Source organism: Lycorma delicatula, chromosome 3 (assembly GCF_047948215.1).
Source record: "Lycorma delicatula isolate Av1 chromosome 3, ASM4794821v1, whole genome shotgun sequence".
Taxonomy (NCBI): Eukaryota; Metazoa; Arthropoda; class Insecta; order Hemiptera; family Fulgoridae; genus Lycorma; species Lycorma delicatula.
The window spans coordinates 15,338,911-15,360,667 of NC_134457.1; the positions used below are offsets into that span (position 1 = coordinate 15,338,911).

Genomic DNA, 21,757 nt, shown 5'->3' on the forward strand with positions numbered 1-21,757 from the left:
AAAAATCCTTTTGTGAAAGGTTTTCATAATTTAAGAAACAGTGGTATTCTATTGCTTTCTATTTTTTAAGCTAGAAAGCAGTCTGACTGGTTGTTCTTACTAGAAAAAAATTCATGGAATAAAACTAAAAGACTAGCTTACAGTTCAGTTAATAAATTAGTTTCTAATAATAATAATAATAATAAAAACTAGTAAATTTTAGGTGATTGGTGTAAGTACATCTCAGGAAATAGAAAATGTGCATAATATAAAAATTCTTCTGTTTTGGTACTGATAATATTTTAACATATTTTTGTATGTTTTCCACTATAAAAATTTAACACATTTTGTTGTCAGTTATATAAGATTTTTACTCTCAATTCAACAAACAAAAACAGAAAACTGTAGAAAAAAAAACTCCAACTAACTTTTGCCTTGATGTATATTCTATTCAGATTTTTATGTTGGTGAATTAATCATAGTTTTCTATTTCAATAGGCACTTACAAAATACTTCTTATCCAAAAACAACTATATCACTTTGGATTGTAGTTATGATCATGAATAAATTAATATTTAACAATGCTGCAACCTTACTTCTTGAGTACCTACTTGTAGGTGTATTTATTTTTTTGAGTGACTTTTGTGTTATTTTTAATAACTATAGTATATTCAGTTAGAATTCACAACTGCTCTTGTAAAATTTTGATCTAAAAATGAGAAAGACTTTTACCACTTAATGGTGTGCAGTGTTAAATTGTCTTTATACCTTACTTTGTGTATGATTGTTTTCCCTGTTGAAATAATTTTTGGCTAAATTAATTTTTAAGTAAGGTCAGTTAATTGTTTTTTCTCATCTCTTTTATTACCTGAATACAAGTAATCTTTTCCTTGAGTTGTTACAATGATCTACTATTGTTGTCTACAACAATAGTAAATCTGTTTTGTAGTAATTTTCCATTTTGTATTGATCATTTCATTGCAAACATTTAATAAGAAATTTTTATTCATTTAAAGATCCTTGATGTTTTGCTTTCCTTTTGATTAACCGGCTTTACTTGCCTCTCAAGCTGCATTCAGTAGCCTATGATGTATGTGGCCTACCAACCCAGTTTTAATTTTTCAAGATTTTTCCCATTTGTTTTAAACATTTTCTTTTCCTTTTTTTAGCTGTTTAGAGATAATTTACTGTTTTTAATTTGTTCTTGAAATAGAAAAATTAAGCCTTGTACTTCAAAGTTATTTATCCAAATTTTTAATATTCTCTTATCACATCACTTTTTAAAAGTACCTATCTTTTCCTTAATTGCTTTCCTGTTTTTCATGTATTTTGGCCAAAGTTCTGTTAACTTACCTAAGAATAAATTCTTATGTTATTTTTAGTTTTATTTATTTTTTTTGCCGTAAAGGTATAATAAATCTGTTTAAACAACAGTGTTAAAGCTTTTTTTGTTTTTGAAAGTCAAATTTTGTTCAGTTTTCTTATGCTTCTAATGAAGGTCATGAAAAAATACTTTCAGAAGAAACATGAATTTGGTTTCTAATATTACATGTTCATAAATGCCTGTAGGTTTTAACTATGTGCTTTTATCCAATAAATGAAATCGGAGATCATTCATTCTGATTCTTAACATTCTTCATTTCTTCCTGTAAAGATAAAACATATTAACAGATAGAACATATTTTATCAGTTAGAATTCTTAAAATCGGTATAAGTATAATCAAATTGAATTTGAAGAAATAATTACACGTGCAATCATTTGTTAAGTCTGGTTGCCCAGAATATGTATAAATAAATAACTTGTGAATGATATATAATTATTTACAAGACATTTTGTAAGTATTTTGATAGCATCATTCACAAATTATTTTGTAAAATTAGATTAAGGAGACATCGCATATTGAATTGAAACATATCCTTTGCAAAAATTCTAAAATTCGGTCATATTGTTGGTAGAGGATTTGATCGAAAATGTATAGTGAAACACATACATATCCTTGTGTTAAAAAATAAATAAACTTTATTGTTTAAATTAACACAATAAGAAACTTTTCTTAGTGGGAAAATTTCTTTTTATAGAAATACTCCTGTATGTGTCTTGTAGAAACATGAAATGAACAATCCTATTTTTGCATAGACAGGCTAATTACTAATAATATATAAAATCCATATGTGTTTTCTGCTTCACAGTTATTTTTGCAGTGTGCCTTTTTAGTACAATAATCATTTCTAATGCATGTGCTTTATTTATTTACTTGTGCCTTTTGTTGGAAATAAACATAAAAGAAAATAATTTTATCTAAGGAATTAATTAATTTTTGAAGATATTGTTATGCAAGAGCCTTAATATTATTTTTGTGCGTATTATTGTTATTTTCATTACTGTAATAAAAAGTATACATTTTTCTACATGATAAATTAGTGAAGTTTTAGCTAAGCTTATATAGCTTATATAAGCTTATTTAGCTATTATTTGTCACAATTAAGCTATTCAACAGAAATAATGTTTTTAAAATCAGACAAGTAAAAACTTACAAAATAGTGCAGAAATGAATAATTTTGAAATTAAAAATTTATAATGAAACTTCTATAAATGTAGTGTGGAATATTAAAATTAACATTTTCTTCTTAGTCAATGACTAAGTAAAGTAATGAATAGTAGAAATAATTTAAATTAGTAATGGAAGAAAGTTAAGTATTATTAATTTATTGTAATGTTTTTGTAAAGTGCCTTTCATTTTATTTGTAAGTTTTTGTGTTAATAATTTATAAGAGATTTATAATAATTTACATGAGACTACTTAATTGCAGATAACATTTAAGGTCTGCTGAAGGTTTAACTTTTAAATTTTTAAATCTGTTTCACACCTCTTCCACCTGCTAGTTATTTTATTAATAAACTGTAATTACTATACATTGCAGTGTATATTTATGTTATAATTTTTATATTTTTGTGAAACATAATTACCAATTTTTTATACTGTTTTATGTATTACTTTGGTCATGCTTTTACCCACATATTTTTTAAGCTCGAATTTTTTTTAACTATAAACTACATGTTTAAAAAAAAATTCCATTATTGTTGAAGGTAATATTTGTTTAAATGGTTGTATTATATGTTTGTGGTAAGTTGTTAATTGTGTTATATGATACGTCATCTGCTAGTAATTTATAGCAATTTATCAGATTTTATTTACAATTATATTCTATTACAGCTTATTTGAAAAGAAAATTATATAAAATTTTCAAATTTTGCATTAAGTTACTTAAACATTTTTTGTAAGTTTTTGCTTTAAGGAGATTTGCTTTGTATGATAGATAATAAGACCAAAATAATTTAAAAGAAATAAAAGATTATTCCTTGCTTTGTAAATAAATATATATAATACACACACACACATAAATATATATATATATATATATATATATATATATATATTTATGTAAGGATAAATATTTATATATATATCAAACAATTGTTTATGAACACTTAGTTTTTGTATTTTAATATCAGTGTTATGTTTATCTTAGTTGTATGTCACTGGAAGATGTAGTACACTGTGTGCCTTAAATTTTAATCATCACAGTATTATGAGAATATTATGTGTATTCATATAATTATTCTAAGTGTTATATGAACACATTTTTTTATGGAGTATTTACAGTTTTCAACATTTTTCTGTGTTTTAATGTGCATTGTCTTGATGAATGAAATTTGTGCCTTTTGTTTACAGTTTTTAATTTAAAACTGTACAGTTTAAAAGTTGTATTATAATTTGAAGTTATTTTATACTAATTATCATGTATACATGTAGAATATCAAATTTGTGAATGACAGTAAATAATATGTATTTTGTTGTGTTCAAGAATAAAATAATTTAAAAATTTATTTTATGGTATTGTATTCATTTTAAAAGTGTGATTTTTTAACAGTCATGTGTTAACCCGGTTTACAAAGTTTGCATGAAAGTTATTAAATGCGCATTCTTTTTCTCCCAATGCATTATTACCAACTTCAATTTCTAAAAGAGCTTATTTTTACATGAGTGCTCAAAAAGGAGTGTAATTGTATTTAGGATGTATGTTTTTTCCATCATAGCAGCTCAGCTGAACCGATTTAGATGTATGACCCCACATTGGAATCCTTACATTACTGGGAGTGTTATAGGCTATATTAATATATAATATATATATAATATATATATTATATATATAATTATATAATATTATATTATATAATATAATACATATATATATATATATTATATATATAATATATAATAATTAATATATATATGTATATGTTTAAATAAATTTAAACAATTATACTATATACAAACACTGTATACAACATTGTCATCCACATGCTGTTTAATTATTCTGTAGAAGTAATTATCCTTCCTACATTAAAGAGCAATGTTTTATTTTGGCAGTCATATTTTTTAATATTTATCTCTTGTTTCTGACATTTCTTATATTTTCAGCAGATGTGAAAAAAGGGGGAGGTTCTCAATTCTTACTCTTCACTAAGTGGATCAATTTTATCTTGATGACCCTTTTTTCAGTTTATTGAGGAAGTTCTTGTGATAGTTTCATAGTAAGTTCCTTTCAGATAAACATTTGAGATTTTATTTTATTTTTATATATAATGTTTTTCTATTATTACATAATCCAGCACTGATGTGCATAATTATATATATAGAGCCTGAAATCATTCTGATGTCCAAAATATTTTCATGATGCATCTGCAACAACTTATTTAACACAGTACTGTATAAAAAAAATAATAAATAAATCTGACAAATATTAATATTATAAATATTTGATATTTTTATTACAAATAAAAGTATAGTAATCAATCAATATTTATTTATCTTTATTGAAAAATAAAACCTATTCAACAAATACATTCTTTTCAAAAAATTTAACCATTTCAATTTATGTAATTATTCAAATTTAAATCCAGCTTGGCAAAAAATGATTTTAAATGTTATTTTTTACTACTGATTATATTTAGATTTATAATATTTAAATTAGTCAATAATAAAATAGGAACATAAAAGTATAATGGTGTATTAGAATTCAGACTAAAAATAAGTATACGTAAAAAGCGTAACCTTTAATTAATTACTATTTATAAAATTTCAATTCTAATTCAAGTTTTCTTGAATTATTATCCTCTATGTTATAATTTAAACTAATTTGCACATAAGTTGATTATATGACTGGACATATAATCTTTAACATTTAAAACATTTGTAAAATATTTATTTATTCATGATTTATATATAAAATTATAATTTTTAATTACAAAACTATTGGCAAAACAAGCAATAACCCCACAGATCAAAAGTATAAACTAAGTTGAAAAAATATGTACTATTAGCAATATTTTAATAAATAAATATATTAATATTTACATTATGCAGAGTGTATCGCGAGGTTCTCCCAGGACTTTTATAACTGACTGTACTCATGAAAATAACTGGAAAAGTACATGTAAATATATGTCCTAAAATGCTTCAATTGCGAATTAGAGCTAGTCAAAGATTGCTTGGATTTCAGCTATCCCGGCGAAATGAGGTCATACTGAGATTTTTAAGACATTAATTTAGAGACAGAATTAGTGATTTCTTATGGGGTTTGACCTGAAAATTGAATAAAATAGAACCAGAGTGAAAACCAATAAATTGGAGTAAAAACAGTGTTTTTATGATGTTTGATGTACATTAACTTTATTAAATGGGTTACAAAAACATAGAACTTTTAAACAAAACTTGTATAAAATTTAATTCTGAGCAAAAAGGTGCAAGGTAAGTTGAATAAAACAGAAAATTTAGAAAAATTTGAAATTTATTTAGAAACGTACACTAAACCAAAGTGCATTATATGTACCACTTTGTAATAAATGTTCAAAAAAGAGCCTTGCATTTTCAAAACAGTTTTTGGCACGCTTCTGTTGTAATTTTTAGTTCTTCAGGCCTATCTTTAAGTTGCTAAGCCACATCCATAATGTAGATAATTAATTCCTCACAATAATGTATTATGTTTTTTGTACAATATTTTTTCATCATCCCAGACGCAAAAATCTTAAGGTGTTACATCAGGCAATCTTGGTGGCTAGGAATATAGACCTCCAAGAACAATCCATTGCTCAGGGAAATAATAATTTAAGTGAGTGGAAACAGCACAAGAGAAGAGGGAAGGCACCATTGTGCTGAAAATATATTTGCATTACGGAGCTAGAGGAACATCTTCAAGCAGCTATGGAAATTCTTGGAGAAAGTGCAAGCAGATCTCAGCATTTAAGCAGCCAGGTAATATGAACAGTCCAAACAGCTGATTGTAAAGAAGGTTCCACCATACATTGACAGTAAATCGATGCTGAAAATTGCCTTCCACCATTTGATGAGGATTTACTTCTGCCCGTGTATACTCATTGCGTAAGTTTTTGACGCCATCTCAAGTGAAATTCGTATTGTCTGTAAACAAAACATACTTTGAATTGTTGATTTGTATTCCACCAGTTGCAGTACTCCAAGCGAAGTGGACTCTGTCTGCTTCCAGACAGACAGTTCACAATATATATATATATTCCTGGGTGTAGATGTTGGAAGTGCCTGTTTATGATAAGAATAAAACCTATTTATTTAAGAGTTCTTCAAACCATCGAATGCAAAACTCCAATCTGCTTAGAAAGACATCGTGTACCTATGCCTGGACTGCTCTGAACTGCATCGATAATAATTTTATCAACAACAAAGGTGTATTGGGTAAATCATTTATAGATTGTACAAATTCTAGGTTGTGAACCTGTTTCCCAAAGATTGTAAAACGTCACGCTGATTGTTTTGGAATCTGGAATCCTGTGATTCAGAAAACATATTTCATATTCTACTGCAGTAGCTGTATCATTTACATTATACACACCCGAAATGAATGCCATATCAAATAAGTAATAATATGAATACCATATATTCCTTTGATGTAAATAAGTATGGCATTACTTCAATGGCAAATCGACCACATTCAAACCAAAATTCACAGAAACTGTGTACATTTTCTTGAAAAAAATTTTTAATGACAGCACAGTTCACAGTACCTGATATACTTGATGAATGATTTAAACACTAATGTAGTATTGCACATTGTTAAGCAATTACTTTATTGACGATTTTAAAATAATTTTTAAATTATTGTATTTCTGCCACTAATAAAAAAATTATATAAGCAATCTTTATTTATTTATTTTTATTTTGCAATTGTCTAATTCCCAGTTTTTTAATTTTTTAACGGTAGTTTTCTTTTAACAAATTTTTCACATCACCAAAAAAGAATTTGGTTTTTGTTTTACGTTAAATAAACTTTTCTGACAAATATAGTAATGTGTACGATTTCTAAATAAAATTTAAAATTTTCAAACTTTTCTTTTTATTATTTAACTTACCTTATAAAATTTCATTAAGAGATAAATTCTCTACATGTTTTGTTTAAAATTTTTATGTGTTTATTACCCATTTAACCAAGTTATTATGTATCAAACATAAAATACAGAGTGTTTTTTACCCCAGTTTATTGGTTTACACCTTGGATTTATCAAAACTACTGCAGATATGGTGGAACCTATATTATTTCATTTTTCAGGTCAAAAACCATAAGAAATCATGAATTTTGCCATTTAATTAACACTATAAAAATTTCAGTACAATCTTACTTCACCAGGGTAGCTGAAATCCAAGCAAAATCTTTCACTAGCTGTAACTTGCAAATGAAGCATTTTTAGGAAAATTTAAAAGAATGTCTTTTAAAAAGAATAATTCTTTTAAATTTTATTGAAGTATATTATCAGCTTTTTGTGCATTACCTAGTGCTATCAAATACTGCCATCTAGCGGCACAATTCGTAAAGTCACCATAAAAAATGAATAAAATGACATTCGAGTCCCGCAGTTCATCAAATGAAAAAAAAATTGTCTAACAAAATTCAAGGTATTTTTGGAAAATATTCTTTATTACTAATCTAATTGAACTGAAATATAATGTTTTTACGCTTATTTTTTTTTTTTACTATTTTCATTTTACTGTTAGGTTGGGTCATGTTTAGCGTTGTAAACGTAGTTCATTGACTTCGTTGCCTTTTAGCAACGAAGTTCTAACGAACTCCATGATATCTGTATATACATAATTTTAGAAAAACATTTGTATGCATTTAAATAAATATTATTCAGGAAGGGATGAAGAAACAAAACTTTTAAGGAAGAAAAAATGAAATTTTTACGGTTTAATGGATTAATTAAAAAAATATTAACATTAATAAAAGATTGTTTATTGCCAGTTTATGAGTTCCGATTGCTTTTATAAAATACATTTTTCTTGAATGGTATACTAACTTGCATAAATGACAAATGTATTTCATTACATCTGGAACACAAGTGATGATTATATTGTTCACATTTAAATTGCAGACCTTACAGAACATAATTATTGCCAAAACTGTCTTGTAAATCATGGTCTCTAAAACCAGTATACTTTGATATTGGGTTCAATTAATCACACTGTCAAGAATCCTGTTATCTGTATCAGAACAAAATAATTTTAAAAAATAAAATGTTTATACTGAAGAGCAGGAGAGAGGTATAAATATTTTTCCTGTGCGCACAAGGTGTGATTATCAGGGTCTGGACACAAAGTTGCAATAGTAAATAATTAACAATTAACATTTATCTTAAAAACTAAACTGATTAAAACACGCATAACATATTATGCGCAAAATATGAGCAAAACATATTATAAGAATAATCAAATATGTGAATTTAGATGCATGGCCTTAAGAAACAACAAGATGTTGTATAACATCACCTTATTTTTCCCTAATATATTACAGATTTTAGTCCCTAATTTAAATTTCCAAGGCTGCCGTGTGACAGATACAATCTACAAGTACGTAGTGTACATAAGATGGCTGTCGCAGCAAACATACTTGCGATTTTGTTGCACCTCGAACATTGAGGTGCAATGGTTTGAGTCATGAGTGAGTCTAGTGTGGCGCATTCACAAAAGGCAAATAATAACCTACTTTCAACGGCAATTCCTGGATGAAGAGCCTCATGGTGATAAAGTGTTCTTTACTAGACAAAGTTTATTGTCAATAGTAGCATTCCATTCATTTTGCTACTCATCATAAACCACCCTCTTCAGACAACAGACAAGATCATCTGAAACAACACAATTAGAAAAAGGAGGTTGCAAACAAACCTCTTTACCCCACACTATCAACGCGCTCATTGCCTGAAATTCCAATGTGGTTGGGGATCTAGCAGAAGCTCACACTTGTATTATACTGAGTCATTTCAGAGATAACAGTGTGTGCTTCATGGACAACAGGGTAGGAACTCTCGACTTCTAAATCAGCTGATTCAGAAGTCAAGAGTTCCAGTGTTCGTCCTAGTAAGGACAGTTACTTTTATGCGGATTTGAATACTAGATTGTGGATACCGGTGTTCTTTGTTGGCTGGGTTTCAACATATTGGCTGGGGATGACACATATCATCCTCTGAAATAATACCAGATAGTAATTACTGGAGGCTAAACAGGAAAAAGGGGGGTGTCTAGAGTACATGTCACTAATTGCCTGCAAGACACTTGCTCATTGAATCTGAACAAACAAGAACATCTCGGAATGTTGGGCTAAATATATTTAAGGCCTTGTTGATAGCATACAACTCTGCGACGAAAACACTAGCAATGCCGGGAAAGCCAACATGTATGTTCTGTTGCCAACCACAAAAGAACAACCAGCATAATTATTGTGTCTAATGTCATCTGTAGTATCAGAATTCATGCTATTTACAAACAAGTTTCCATACATATTTGCTACATCAAGTGGTGCAGTGATGGAGTTGCCGTTTGTTTTCAGTCCAATTAGCAATGAACATTGTCCCGATCCGCATATGGCCTGAACTTTTCTCCATGCAACTGATGATGGAGTCCAGGAAATTGTATCTATATAATTCAATCATGATTTCCGTTTACCATACCGAAACACTTGACAGCAAACAGCCCTCACATTGCAGATTTTATAAGAAAAATGTACAATCGCTGGGCTCAAATTTACTATTAAGATGTAATATATTTTCTCAAATTTGTTTAATTAAACTTTGAAAATATAATTACTTTAATAAAAACAAAAAAAAAATTATGTTGTCCCATGATGAAATGAACACATTTAAGACATTCTACATGTCAAAATAAAGAAAAAAATTATTTTTTATTTATAACTGTCAGGAAAGATATTTCTTGTATAAATGTAAATTAATTACATACTGCATTTACTATTATTACTTTAATGTACTGTTCACCAAAAATACTTGGTAGGATACTATACAGGTGAATAAAAGTTGTATTAACAGACTAGTTCAGTTTCAGAAATTGTATGAATACAAGAGAAGGAATTTTGGTCCTCAGATTCATTTAAAAAAAACTAAAACTACTCATTTGTAAGACCAAAAAGTATAAAGCCACCTGTTTCATTATACTTGTAGAGTTTTAGAAAAAATTTCAAGATTTAAAAAAAATTCAGAATTAAATGAAGGGAGGGAAATGTTATTTATAATTTTTCAAGAATCAAATATTAGTTATTGTTTTGTTCCATGTTGAGCCGGTTGGTGCTGCACTCTAGCATCTACTAGCGCTGGGTGGCGAGTTAGTCTTATATGACCATTTAAGAGCTGGATCCCTCTCAGTGTGATCATGATTTGTTTAATGTAACATTTGATTCATAGTCTAATGTGACTAGTTTTATTTAGTAGTTTAAAGTCTAATGTGGCTTATAGTTTTTATTGATAATGTTCAATGGTATTATGCTGACTAATGTGTCATTTATTCATCACTCTAATGTGACATATATTTCTCAATATTCAAAAAATGTCTAATGTGACAGATTAACCAAGAAGAATATGTTTTAACTCATTTCATCATCTCAACCATCATTTCAAAATAGAGTCCATACTCCCTCTACAACTTAACAGTTATGTAGGTAGAAGATGAAGAAAGATGAACTCTGATTGAGAAAGAAGTGTGACTAGGATGGAGTCTGTACTCACTGTTTGTCAAATTTTACATAGAAGAAGCAGCACATTATTAGAAGGAAAGGTTTGAGAGCAGAGAACTATTTAAGGAGAAAAAATAGAGATGTTAAAATTTGCTGATGACATTATTTTTCGGCAGGAACCAAATATGAGTTAAAATACTGAATTCTATAGATTCAGTGCTAAGTAAGAGCTTTTAGGTTCTTTAAACTTACACATCTTAAATTAAAACACTGCATTAATCATTGTCAAAGTCTTTTGCTTCCTTACCTGGAAAAAAATGAATAATTATTGTTTTTAATCATATATCACTGATTTCTTAAATCTTTGCCTATTAGCTTTTCATACATTGACCAATTTTTTTCAGTCTTCTATCATAATTTCATCTGCAGTTGAAATGTAATAATAAAAATGTTGATAATGTAATGCAGTTGTTGCAACAACTGCATTACATTATAAGCCATTTCCCTTAAGTGTCCAGGCAACCTGTTTAGTTTGTGGTCAAATAGTATATTTCAAGTGTTTTGTTTTGATTTTGTCAAATTTATTGTTTGTAAATTTCATGATTATTGGTGAATAAACAACAGCATTGGAGTCAGTTCAGTTCAAAGGAGGTCAAAGTCCTTTTTTCCTTAAAGAATTTAACTCTGACAGTAACATACATGTCTAAATCTTTTAATTTTCCAATTCAACATATAAGACTCATTCCTGTGTATGAATCCTAGTCATTTTTATTATTTCAGCATCTATTCACTGGTAATAAAAAGAATTTATTTCTGTAGTGTGTGGCAATAAATTGTCTAGTTTTGTGGTTAGAATATCTTAAGTTTGTGCATGTTAAGGAACACATATCCTTTAAATGTACTGTATGGCATTATATAACAATAAGTGTGCATACAAATATTATTTTGTTGAAAAGTAGTAATTAACAATGACCCAGTAAGAAACAATCATTTTAATTCTTCTTTACTTGCTTTATTTTAATTCCCAATGTTAGGTAAATTTCATAAGAAAGCTACCTATTGTAATGGGTACCATGATTCAACTTCCAGAAAATTTTGACGTATCTTCTTTTTTCACATCCCCCAGACCCCAAAAACAGTTCAAAAGTTTGTATATATATATATATTTCACTTTCTTGTGCACATAATAACTGCTGTAATTTTGCGCTAATCACTTTCAATTGTTTCTTAAAAATAACTCGTCCCAAAATCTCGGTCGAGTTCGTTGACGGCCAAAATCGGACCGTGGGGGGCTGTTTTGAAAAAAACAAAATATCGCTATAACTTTCTTATTGAGTAAAATATCTAATTCATTTAAGGCTCCTACTGTTGTTTGGATAAGGGCATAAAACTTGTGTAAGTAAAGTTTTTTGATATCACCCCAATCGTTGGGCTAGGGGGTGGAAAAAATGGGGTTTTGAAGACAAAAAATAATACCTCCATTAATAGACACAGTATCGAATCGGTTTAAAGTGGTCGTTAGTACTCTAAACATTACCTAAAACTTTTGTCCTGAAACAATTTTTTATATGACCAACCCTTACGGCAAGGGATGACCAAAATGTTGCTGGAATTGTAAGAAGATGGGGCTTGTATGCTAAACATGTGAAACTTTTTTCACATGCAACCGTTGTCGTTTTGAGTAAATTAAAGTTTTTCTTAACTTTAAGGTGGAAATATTTTTCATCCCCTACGTCTCCCTCCGCCGGAAGGGAATTTTTTCACGTTTGCCCTCAAATCAAATAACATACTTCATGGCATTGCCTATTGATGAGATTTTGCAGTTACTAAGGTCCGGTGATAATACAATATTGCACCATTATTTTTGCAAACATCCCCCCGTACGGGGGAAATTAAAAGTGAGGGTGTAAAAAATCTTTTTAACTCCAAATTAACGTATTAATTAACTAATAAAATGTATGATAATAATTTGATTAAATTATGATTAAAAAGTATAAAGCAAATTTTTAAACATTTTTGTAATATTATTTTAATATATTTTGTTATTCGTGTGGCGTTGTTGCCAATGTACAGCAGTCCATTGATGAACTTTTTCACTTAAGGCACTGGAGTACTCATCCAATTTGAAATTTAATTGTAAATTTTTATGATTTGAAAGTTACAGTACAGGTTTTTTCTTGCTTCTAATTTCAAAAAAAATTTCTTTCAGAGAATATCTTTCAAATTTAAAGTATTATAATTACTAATTATAAATATTAGGAGAAAAAATGTGATTATTAAAGTATATTTAATTTTTTTATTATTAAGTAAGGATTTTTTACATACTGTTTTGGTGATTTCATGTTAACTTAAAAGTTTAAACTAAGGAAAACGAAGAAAATCCGAAAAAGATTTGGCATCAGTGTTCTATTACTATTTAATTACACTGTATGACGTGGAACTTGTGCTGTTGTTAGCTACGCAGGTATTGTTAAATATAATTTAGAGTTAACAAATGTAGTATACATGTTTTCTTATTTCTTGGATAGCAAGGAAGTATATTGCTTAAGCATTTTAATATTTTTTCTAGTTTGTGTTAGGATATAGGGAACGTCAACGAAGAAAACAGGTAAAATATTAAACTTATTGCTTTCATGATATGAAAAACTTTTAATCTGTAGGATTTTTTAAATGAAATAAGTCTGCTGCTAAAATTAGATTCGGTGAAAAAATAAGCTACAATATTTTGAAAGCGAGTCGTTTAATATAATCTAAACAAAACGAACTCGTGCTGTTCAAGAAGATTGGCGTACAATTTGTAATAGCACTTTTTACTTATCTTCTGAAAGTTAATGTTTTTAAATTTTTGATTTAGTGTAATTTCATTTGATTACTTTCAAGAAATTGCGGATTCATAAACTAGATAAATATAAAATAAATTTCCACTAAACAAAACTGGAAACCGTTTATTGAAACTGGTTATTGAATCGCTTATGGAAGAAACTGCTTGTTGAAAATAGGCTTCATGATTTTAAGAATTAGCTTAATGGTGTTTGTTAGTTAATCTTTAAATTGTTTGTTTTGGTGGGGTTTAATTTTTTTCTTGAAGAATTAAGATGTAAGAACTATAAAGTTGTGATTTTTAGGAAAATCTTTAAAAAAATTTCCGAGCAGTTACTTAAAGTTTTCATAGCAGAAATGCTTATGATTTCTACAAAAAAAATCCTAAGTAGTTCCCCAGCACAGATGTAAGTAGATTTAGGAAAAACAAGATTTAAATCTCAGGAAGCATGTTTGGACAGCAGGTGACCTCTGCAAGGTTAAAATCAGTGCCATGTTTTTAGTATTGTTTTCAATTTGCAGTCAGTTTTGTGAGTTACGGCGACTTGTTCACCAGCTAATCTGTTGTATGGAGGGAGATTAGCTGTAAGGTTAGAATTAGATTTAGAGTTAAGATTATAATTTTTTGGAGGAAGGAATAAACCATAAACTAAATTTAATTGCCACTCTTGAGTCTGCTGTTGAAGTTGACTGATGGTGCTCTTTGTTAGGTGATTGTCATACACGTGACTAATAGCATGGAAGATGTGGTATAGTCTATAGTGTCTATATTTCAGTTAAAACATAAATTTAGCCAAGTATCCTACTAGTTTATCCCTATCTCCTCTTTACAAAAATCTAACTTTAACCTTAATCATAATAATTTCTCTTTACAGTATGGATTAACAATCTGAACAGATCTCAATAACTTACAAAACTGGTAAGAATTGCCTAGAAAACTGGTAATGTAGTGCAAACTATAACCTTGCTTAGTGGTCATCCACTGTCCAAACCTGCTTTCCGACGTTTAAATCTGGTGTCTTTCTGTTTCTAAGCATATCTACTACGGTATATTAAATTATGAACTAAATTGAAGCTGATCGAGTAATGGCTCAGAATTACCAAAAATCATCTTATTTATACCAGTGTGTACTTTCTTTTTACTAATAATATTCATCCAACTACATTTAATTTATTATTTTTATTAAGTTTGAATTTAATAATTATGAAAAATATGAAGCCTGATCAAGATTTAAACCAAATTTTTCTGTATGAAAGGGAAGATTCATCACTTTGATACATTTTTTCTGCTTAAAAGTCAATCCATATGAATGAGGGTTGCTTGATCATTTTTGGTTTTACTTTAATGTTATTCCCATATATGGGTTGGCTGTCCAAATTAAGTCTTTTTTTTATTTTTATTCCAGTCCAGTTGTGAGTATCAGTCATTCTTAATTAGCACATAATTTTGGACTTTGCAGATGTTAGCATAAATTTTAATATCTTTGGAGTGGATTATTACAAAACATTGAAACATGCAGCGATCTTTCAAAGTAACTATGAAAGTATTGTAAGAAATTCACTTTAAATAGATTTTGATTTAATATGTTGAGAGAAATAAATTTTATCTGTTAACTATTTCTATAACTATTATAATAAATGTAATTACTAATTCTACTTTTTTTTTATAGCCTGCAGCAGAGTAGGAAACGACCTGTCTAGAACTTGTTCATTAAAACTTGTTTGTTTCTTGGCAGACTTCACTGGGTATCCATTGTTATGGAGTAGTAAGTGTGTGACTTATTCCTTGAAAAACAGATCTCATCAACTACAATTCTATTGATTCAGTCTGTTTCCTAGTTTACCTCTGTTTCAGTGAAAGTAATAAACACGTCCTATAAATAATTGATTCAAAGAATGAGTATCAGTCATTCTTAATTAGCACATAATTTTGGACTTTGCAGATGTTAGCATAAATTTTAATATCTTTGGAGTGGATTATTACAAAACATTGAAACATGCAGCGATCTTTCAAAGTAACTATGAAAGTATTGTAAGAAATTCACTTTAAATAGATTTTGATTTAATATGTTGAGAGAAATAAATTTTATCTGTTAACTATTTCTATAACTATTATAATAAATGTAATTACTAATTCTACTTTTTTTTTATAGCCTGCAGCAGAGTAGGAAACGACCTGTCTAGAACTTGTTCATTAAAACTTGTTTGTTTCTTGGCAGACTTCACTGGGTATCCATTGTTATGGAGTAGTAAGTGTGTGACTTATTCCTTGAAAAACAGATCTCATCAACTACAATTCTATTGATTCAGTCTGTTTCCTAGTTTACCTCTGCTTCAGTGAAAGTAATAAACACGTCCTATAAATAATTGATTCAAAGAATGAGTATCAGTCATTCTTAATTAGCACATAATTTTGGACTTTGCAGATGTTAGCATAAATTTTAATATCTTTGGAGTGGATTATTACAAAACATTGAAACATGCAGCGATCTTTCAAAGTAACTATGAAAGTATTGTAAGAAATTCACTTTAAATAGATTTTGATTTAATATGTTGAGAGAAATAAATTTTATCTGTTAACTATTTCTATAACTATTATAATAAATGTAATTACTAATTCTACTTTTTTTTTATAGCCTGCAGCAGAGTAGGAAACGACCTGTCTAGAACTTGTTCATTAAAACTTGTTTGTTTCTTGGCAGACTTCACTGGGTATCCATTGTTATGGAGTAGTAAGTGTGTGACTTATTCCTTGAAAAACAGATCTCATCAACTACAATTCTATTGATTCAGTCTGTTTCCTAGTTTACCTCTGCTTCAGTGAAAGTAATAAACACGTCCTATAAATAATTATTCCAATTATAATAGTACATTTAGTCAGTAATTTTCTTCTCACACTATTTCAAGCTTGTCATCATATGCCCATGAATAAATGAAATGAATCAATCATCCAAGAAGTTTAGAACTGCTTAAATCAGTTACCAATGTGCATGCTATTAACAGTATGGTATGTTCACTTATTGCTGCACCATTGATGCCTTCATTTTTAAACAAAATCATGTGATTATTTCCAGATTTTTCTTTCTAAAGAAAAACACAACACTGTAGGTTGTGGGTTCTTTAGTACATGGCAAGTACCAAATATTCATTTAATTGTTACACAGTAGTGATATGAAGTACTGAAGATTGTAGTGTTACCGTGTAATAGAATAAAACTAAATTTGTTTTCTTCAGTTGCTGGTAGTTGCAACAATCTTTGTGGGAAAAATGTAAGTATATTTTCCTTGTTTTATATATATTTTTTTAAAGATAGTTAGCAAATATAACAAAAAACTGTCATTTCATCCACAATTTTTATTGTAGGAATAAGCTAAAATAAAGTTCAATTATTCAAAACAAACTAGTATTAAATTTCATGTAACAAATTAGAGTAATTCATAGCTAGTAGTTATAGGTTCGGTATACAGGAAACCTATAGCCAATAAAATAACAAATTATAGAAAATCAAATCATCCTTGGTCTCATAAAATTAATATATATACAAATATGATACTAGAGCAATATATACTATACACAAAATAATAAAGAAAAATTAAATATAGAAATAAATATCATAAAACAAATTGCAATTCAAAGTGGATATAGTGCTTTATTAATTGATATGTGTAAAAAACAAACATTGAAACTTAATAGTACAATAACTTTAAAACCAATACGCAACACACAGAAGATTGATAAAATTTACTTAAAATATTCATACACTAACAGTATTGTTGAAAATGTAATCAAAGTGTAGGACAAGTTTGAATTTAAACTTAACAACCACATAATGAAATATTTAAAAAACAGTAAAAATGCTGATTTATGTTTGGTTTATATGATAAAGTGTAGTGATTGTGGGTATTTATACAGGTAAAACCAATAGATCATTTAAACCTAGATTTTATGAACATTTTAGACATTATAAAAATAAATTGGGGTTCTCTAATGTTGCGGTTCACCTTATAAACAATAAAGATTGCATTTTTGATGTTAATACTAATTTAGAAATACTAGAAATTAAAAAAAAAAAAAAAACAAATAAAAATCTAGATATTTTAGGAAAGCATTAAATATATAAATATAAATCAAGATTCCACTTGCAGAAAGATTTTGAAGGAGACACATTCATAAAAGCTGCAATAGATAGCAGCACTTTCATAGATATTACATAAAATGTTTATTTAAGTAGTATAGTACCGTAGTATTTGGCTAGTCGTATACATGTTATTAAATGTTTGGTTTTATTTCATTTAATTGATGACATCATATATTCTTGTATATGTAACTGCAATTTTAACTTTTTAATCCTTTAACTTCATGTTTAATATGTAATTTTATAGATATTATACACTACTGTTGATGTGGGATTCCACAAAATTACTTTCGTAAAAAATTATACAAATGCAAATAAGGTCTTATATCTGTACTAGGGTGGATTAGGTTGAATTATTTAAAAATTTGTATTATTAGTGTAGAGGTGATATGGGTCTTGAAAGGATTGATTTTAGAAAAATAATGTGTTTGTGTGTGTGTGTAAAATGTAATTTGGATTTGTAGTTTGGCATCCTAGCAGCATATAATAATTATTATCAATAATAAATTAAATAAAGATATCATTTACTGCTAGTTCTTTTAAAAAAAAAAATCACATTAGCACTTGTGTTGCACACTGCTTCATCAGATGTATTAAAAGTCTTTAAAAATTCAAAAAAGAAGGATGTTATCTCATCTTAGCCATGTTAAAAAAAATTCCAAGCTTTTTTTATTTTGTAGTGGTGTGCATCGCCAAAGCGGTAATGTGAATTTTTAAAAAAGGGGTACTTATCAGTTATACTGACTTACCAGTACTTGTTGGGACCCCTACTGAAGTCAAATTATTTTTGCGTTTTACTTGTTATAGTAAATTTGCATAATTTATCTATTAGTTTATTATTTATGATATAAATTTAGAAGTATAAGATATTACACAACCTTTTTACACAATTAGACATGTTTATATCTAGACACAACATTCCCAATATTGATATCAATATATATTTGCTTCTGGACCAATTGATTTAGTTTATCATTTTATAGTGTGCTGTGCACACTATAAAATAAATTTATTTTAATTAATTTAAATTAATTTCACTATAAAAGTGAAAATTTGGGAATTACTGTATTTTGAGCAAGCAGTGCAATTTTTTGAATCACAAGGCCTATTACTGGGAGTGAAATTATGGGAAAACCAACACAAGTGTAACTTGCATTTTGAACCATACGTGTACAGTAGGTGCACAATTAAAAATTGACAAAAAAATATCTGCACAAGTCGGAACATGGTTTCAGGGTATTTGCCTTCTGTTCCTAACAGCATTTTGTTTTTTGTATTGTTGGACGGAACAGATGACCAGTTTGAAATTGTGCCAACAACATCTCGATATGAGTAATGAAACTATGGTTGACAGGTGAATGTATTGTTGAGAAATATGTATATCAGCCATGGAATAAAAGAATTGGCTGTCTTGATAAAATAGTAGAGGCAGACGAGACAGTATTCACTAAATATAAGAACAGTGTTGGCCGTGTGCTTCTGCACCAGTGGGTATTTGGGGGGAAATATGTAGAGAAACGAAGGTGGCATTCATTGTTCAAGTGCAATCAAAACACTGATTAAGGCAATCAAATACTATTCTAAGCCTGGGTTTACAATTTATTCAGACTGCTGGAGAGCTTACAATACAGAACAGCTTGCTGTAGTAGGTTTCGGTCACCAAACCGTCATTTTTACATACAACTTTGTAAATCCTACAGATGGAACCCAAACGCAAAATATTGAGTGGTTATGGGGCTCAGAGAAGTGGCAAAATAAGAAACATAGGGATATGGCAAGACACCATTTGGAGACGTATCTAGTGGGATTTTTATGGAGGCAACATAGTGATGTAAGTGGGACTGATACTTTTGAGGCATTCTTACATGAAATTCGTGTCTACTGGCCACCTAAATAGCTAAAATATATATAATTTATATATTTAATGTTAATTAGACGAGGTTAGCGAGTGAAGTGAGCGTAGGTTATGTTGATATATGTCGATTTGTCAGTACACAGAAATCATAATCTAATCAAACATAACCTACGCTTTCTTTGCTTTTTAACCACGTCTGATTAGCGTTAAAAATAAAGATTATATACAATAAGTTAAACATATATAACTTATTTGTTGAGTTGCATCCAAAGGTATGTCTAATTATCTTATACTTCTAAATTCATATCATAAATAATAAACTAATAGATAAATGATGCAAATTTACTAGAACAAGTAAAACAGAAAACAATTGGGTTTCAGTATTAATTGGGTCCCATATAATCGTTAAGTACCAAAAAGAATAAGCAGTAAGTGATATTTTATTTATAGTTAATAAAAAATTATTTGGAAAAAAAATTATATATATATATATATATATATATATATATATAAAAAAATTAAAGTTTATTTTTCTAAAATATTTTTTTTGTTTTTTAATACTTAAAATTTTGATAGTTTAATACCTAGTTGAAATTACCACATTTTATTTTAAATAATTTCAAATTCTTACATTTGTATTTAGTTTCTGTGTACTTTATTAATACAATTTTGCTCAGAATCTCATTCCCTACAAGGTTTGTTTAATGTGTTTATTATTCATTTAACAAAGTTATTTTACGCCAGATATATAATATTGTATTTTTGACTTGTCTTTTGTCTTTTCCCCCAGATTTCTTGATAACTTGTAAAAATACATTTCTGGGAACTATCTTTTTTCAGGTCAGATATCACGTTAAACCATTAAATTTAACCCTTAATTTGGGTCTAAGAATTACAATCTGGCTTAATTTTTATTGAAGGTGCAGAAGTCAGGGCAAAATCTTTTGCCAGCCAACACTTTATGAAGGATCTCCGAACTTATGTCTATTATGAATGTTTTTCATTATTTTCATCAGTAAAATGTCCTGAAAGTCTTTTACAAACTTTGTGAATTACCTTCTATATATGTATGTATTATTTTTAAATTATTTTTTTTCATAAAATTGTATATTTGGTTATGAACGAGAAAATTCATTTTTTGATAGAATAGCTAAGAGTTTTGTATTTAAGTTTAGGTTTAAGTTTTAAGTAATTAAGAATTTTTTTTTTGAAAATTTAAAAGGTCAATAAATTAAAAGACAAAAAATTTGTACCCAATGTAGAAATAATGCTTTAAACAATTAACCTCGAAAAACAGACAGATTGTAAAATCTCTCTTAAAGGAGTGAAAGTGGTACTGAGGAAGAATTTCATAATAAATAATCTCTTGAAAGAAAAAATTTTATGCAATTTAAAAATAAACTTATACTTTTAAATTAAAATCGTATTTTTTCATGCTGTTCAATGTATTTTTATGTTTTATTTTAATAATTTAAACCTTTATTACATACCAAGACAGTATTAATTGTAAATAAAACATTAATTTTCGTAATTAATAACATAATCCGAGTCCTTTATTATGTTTCCCTACTGGAATAAGTTGTTTTATATTTTTAAATTTTATGAATGTCTGTTTACGCGTAACATAGTCTTTGATGGTTACTGTTTTGATAATTACAGTTTTCAGATTACCAGTGACTAATTACTATGAAGGTGTTTATTTGTGGTTTGAATTCAGTTTTAAAAAAAATGTATGATTTCTTATTTCAGGTTTCTGTGGGATCCAGGAGGTTTATACTTCCAGGGATAATGATAAACAAGAACTGAAAATTCTTGTATCATTATAAAATTGGTTGTTCTAAACAATGAATGTGAAGAAATCCAATTTCCTAAGACCACTACATATGAGTAATCATATCCTACTTGAGGTGATCCTGTTT

The 21,757-nt window shown here is 28.1% G+C and overlaps 1 long non-coding RNA gene across 1 annotated transcript; it reads left to right on the top strand.

The window, feature by feature from the left end:
- Nucleotides 1–13,482: 13,482 nt before the first annotated feature.
- On the top strand, nucleotides 13,483–20,905 carry LOC142320852 (uncharacterized). The gene is made up of 3 exons (XR_012755491.1): nucleotides 13,483–13,636; nucleotides 15,519–17,117; nucleotides 20,679–20,905. It is a non-coding gene; the product is annotated as an uncharacterized LOC142320852 (long non-coding RNA).
- Nucleotides 20,906–21,757: the final 852 nt, after the last annotated feature.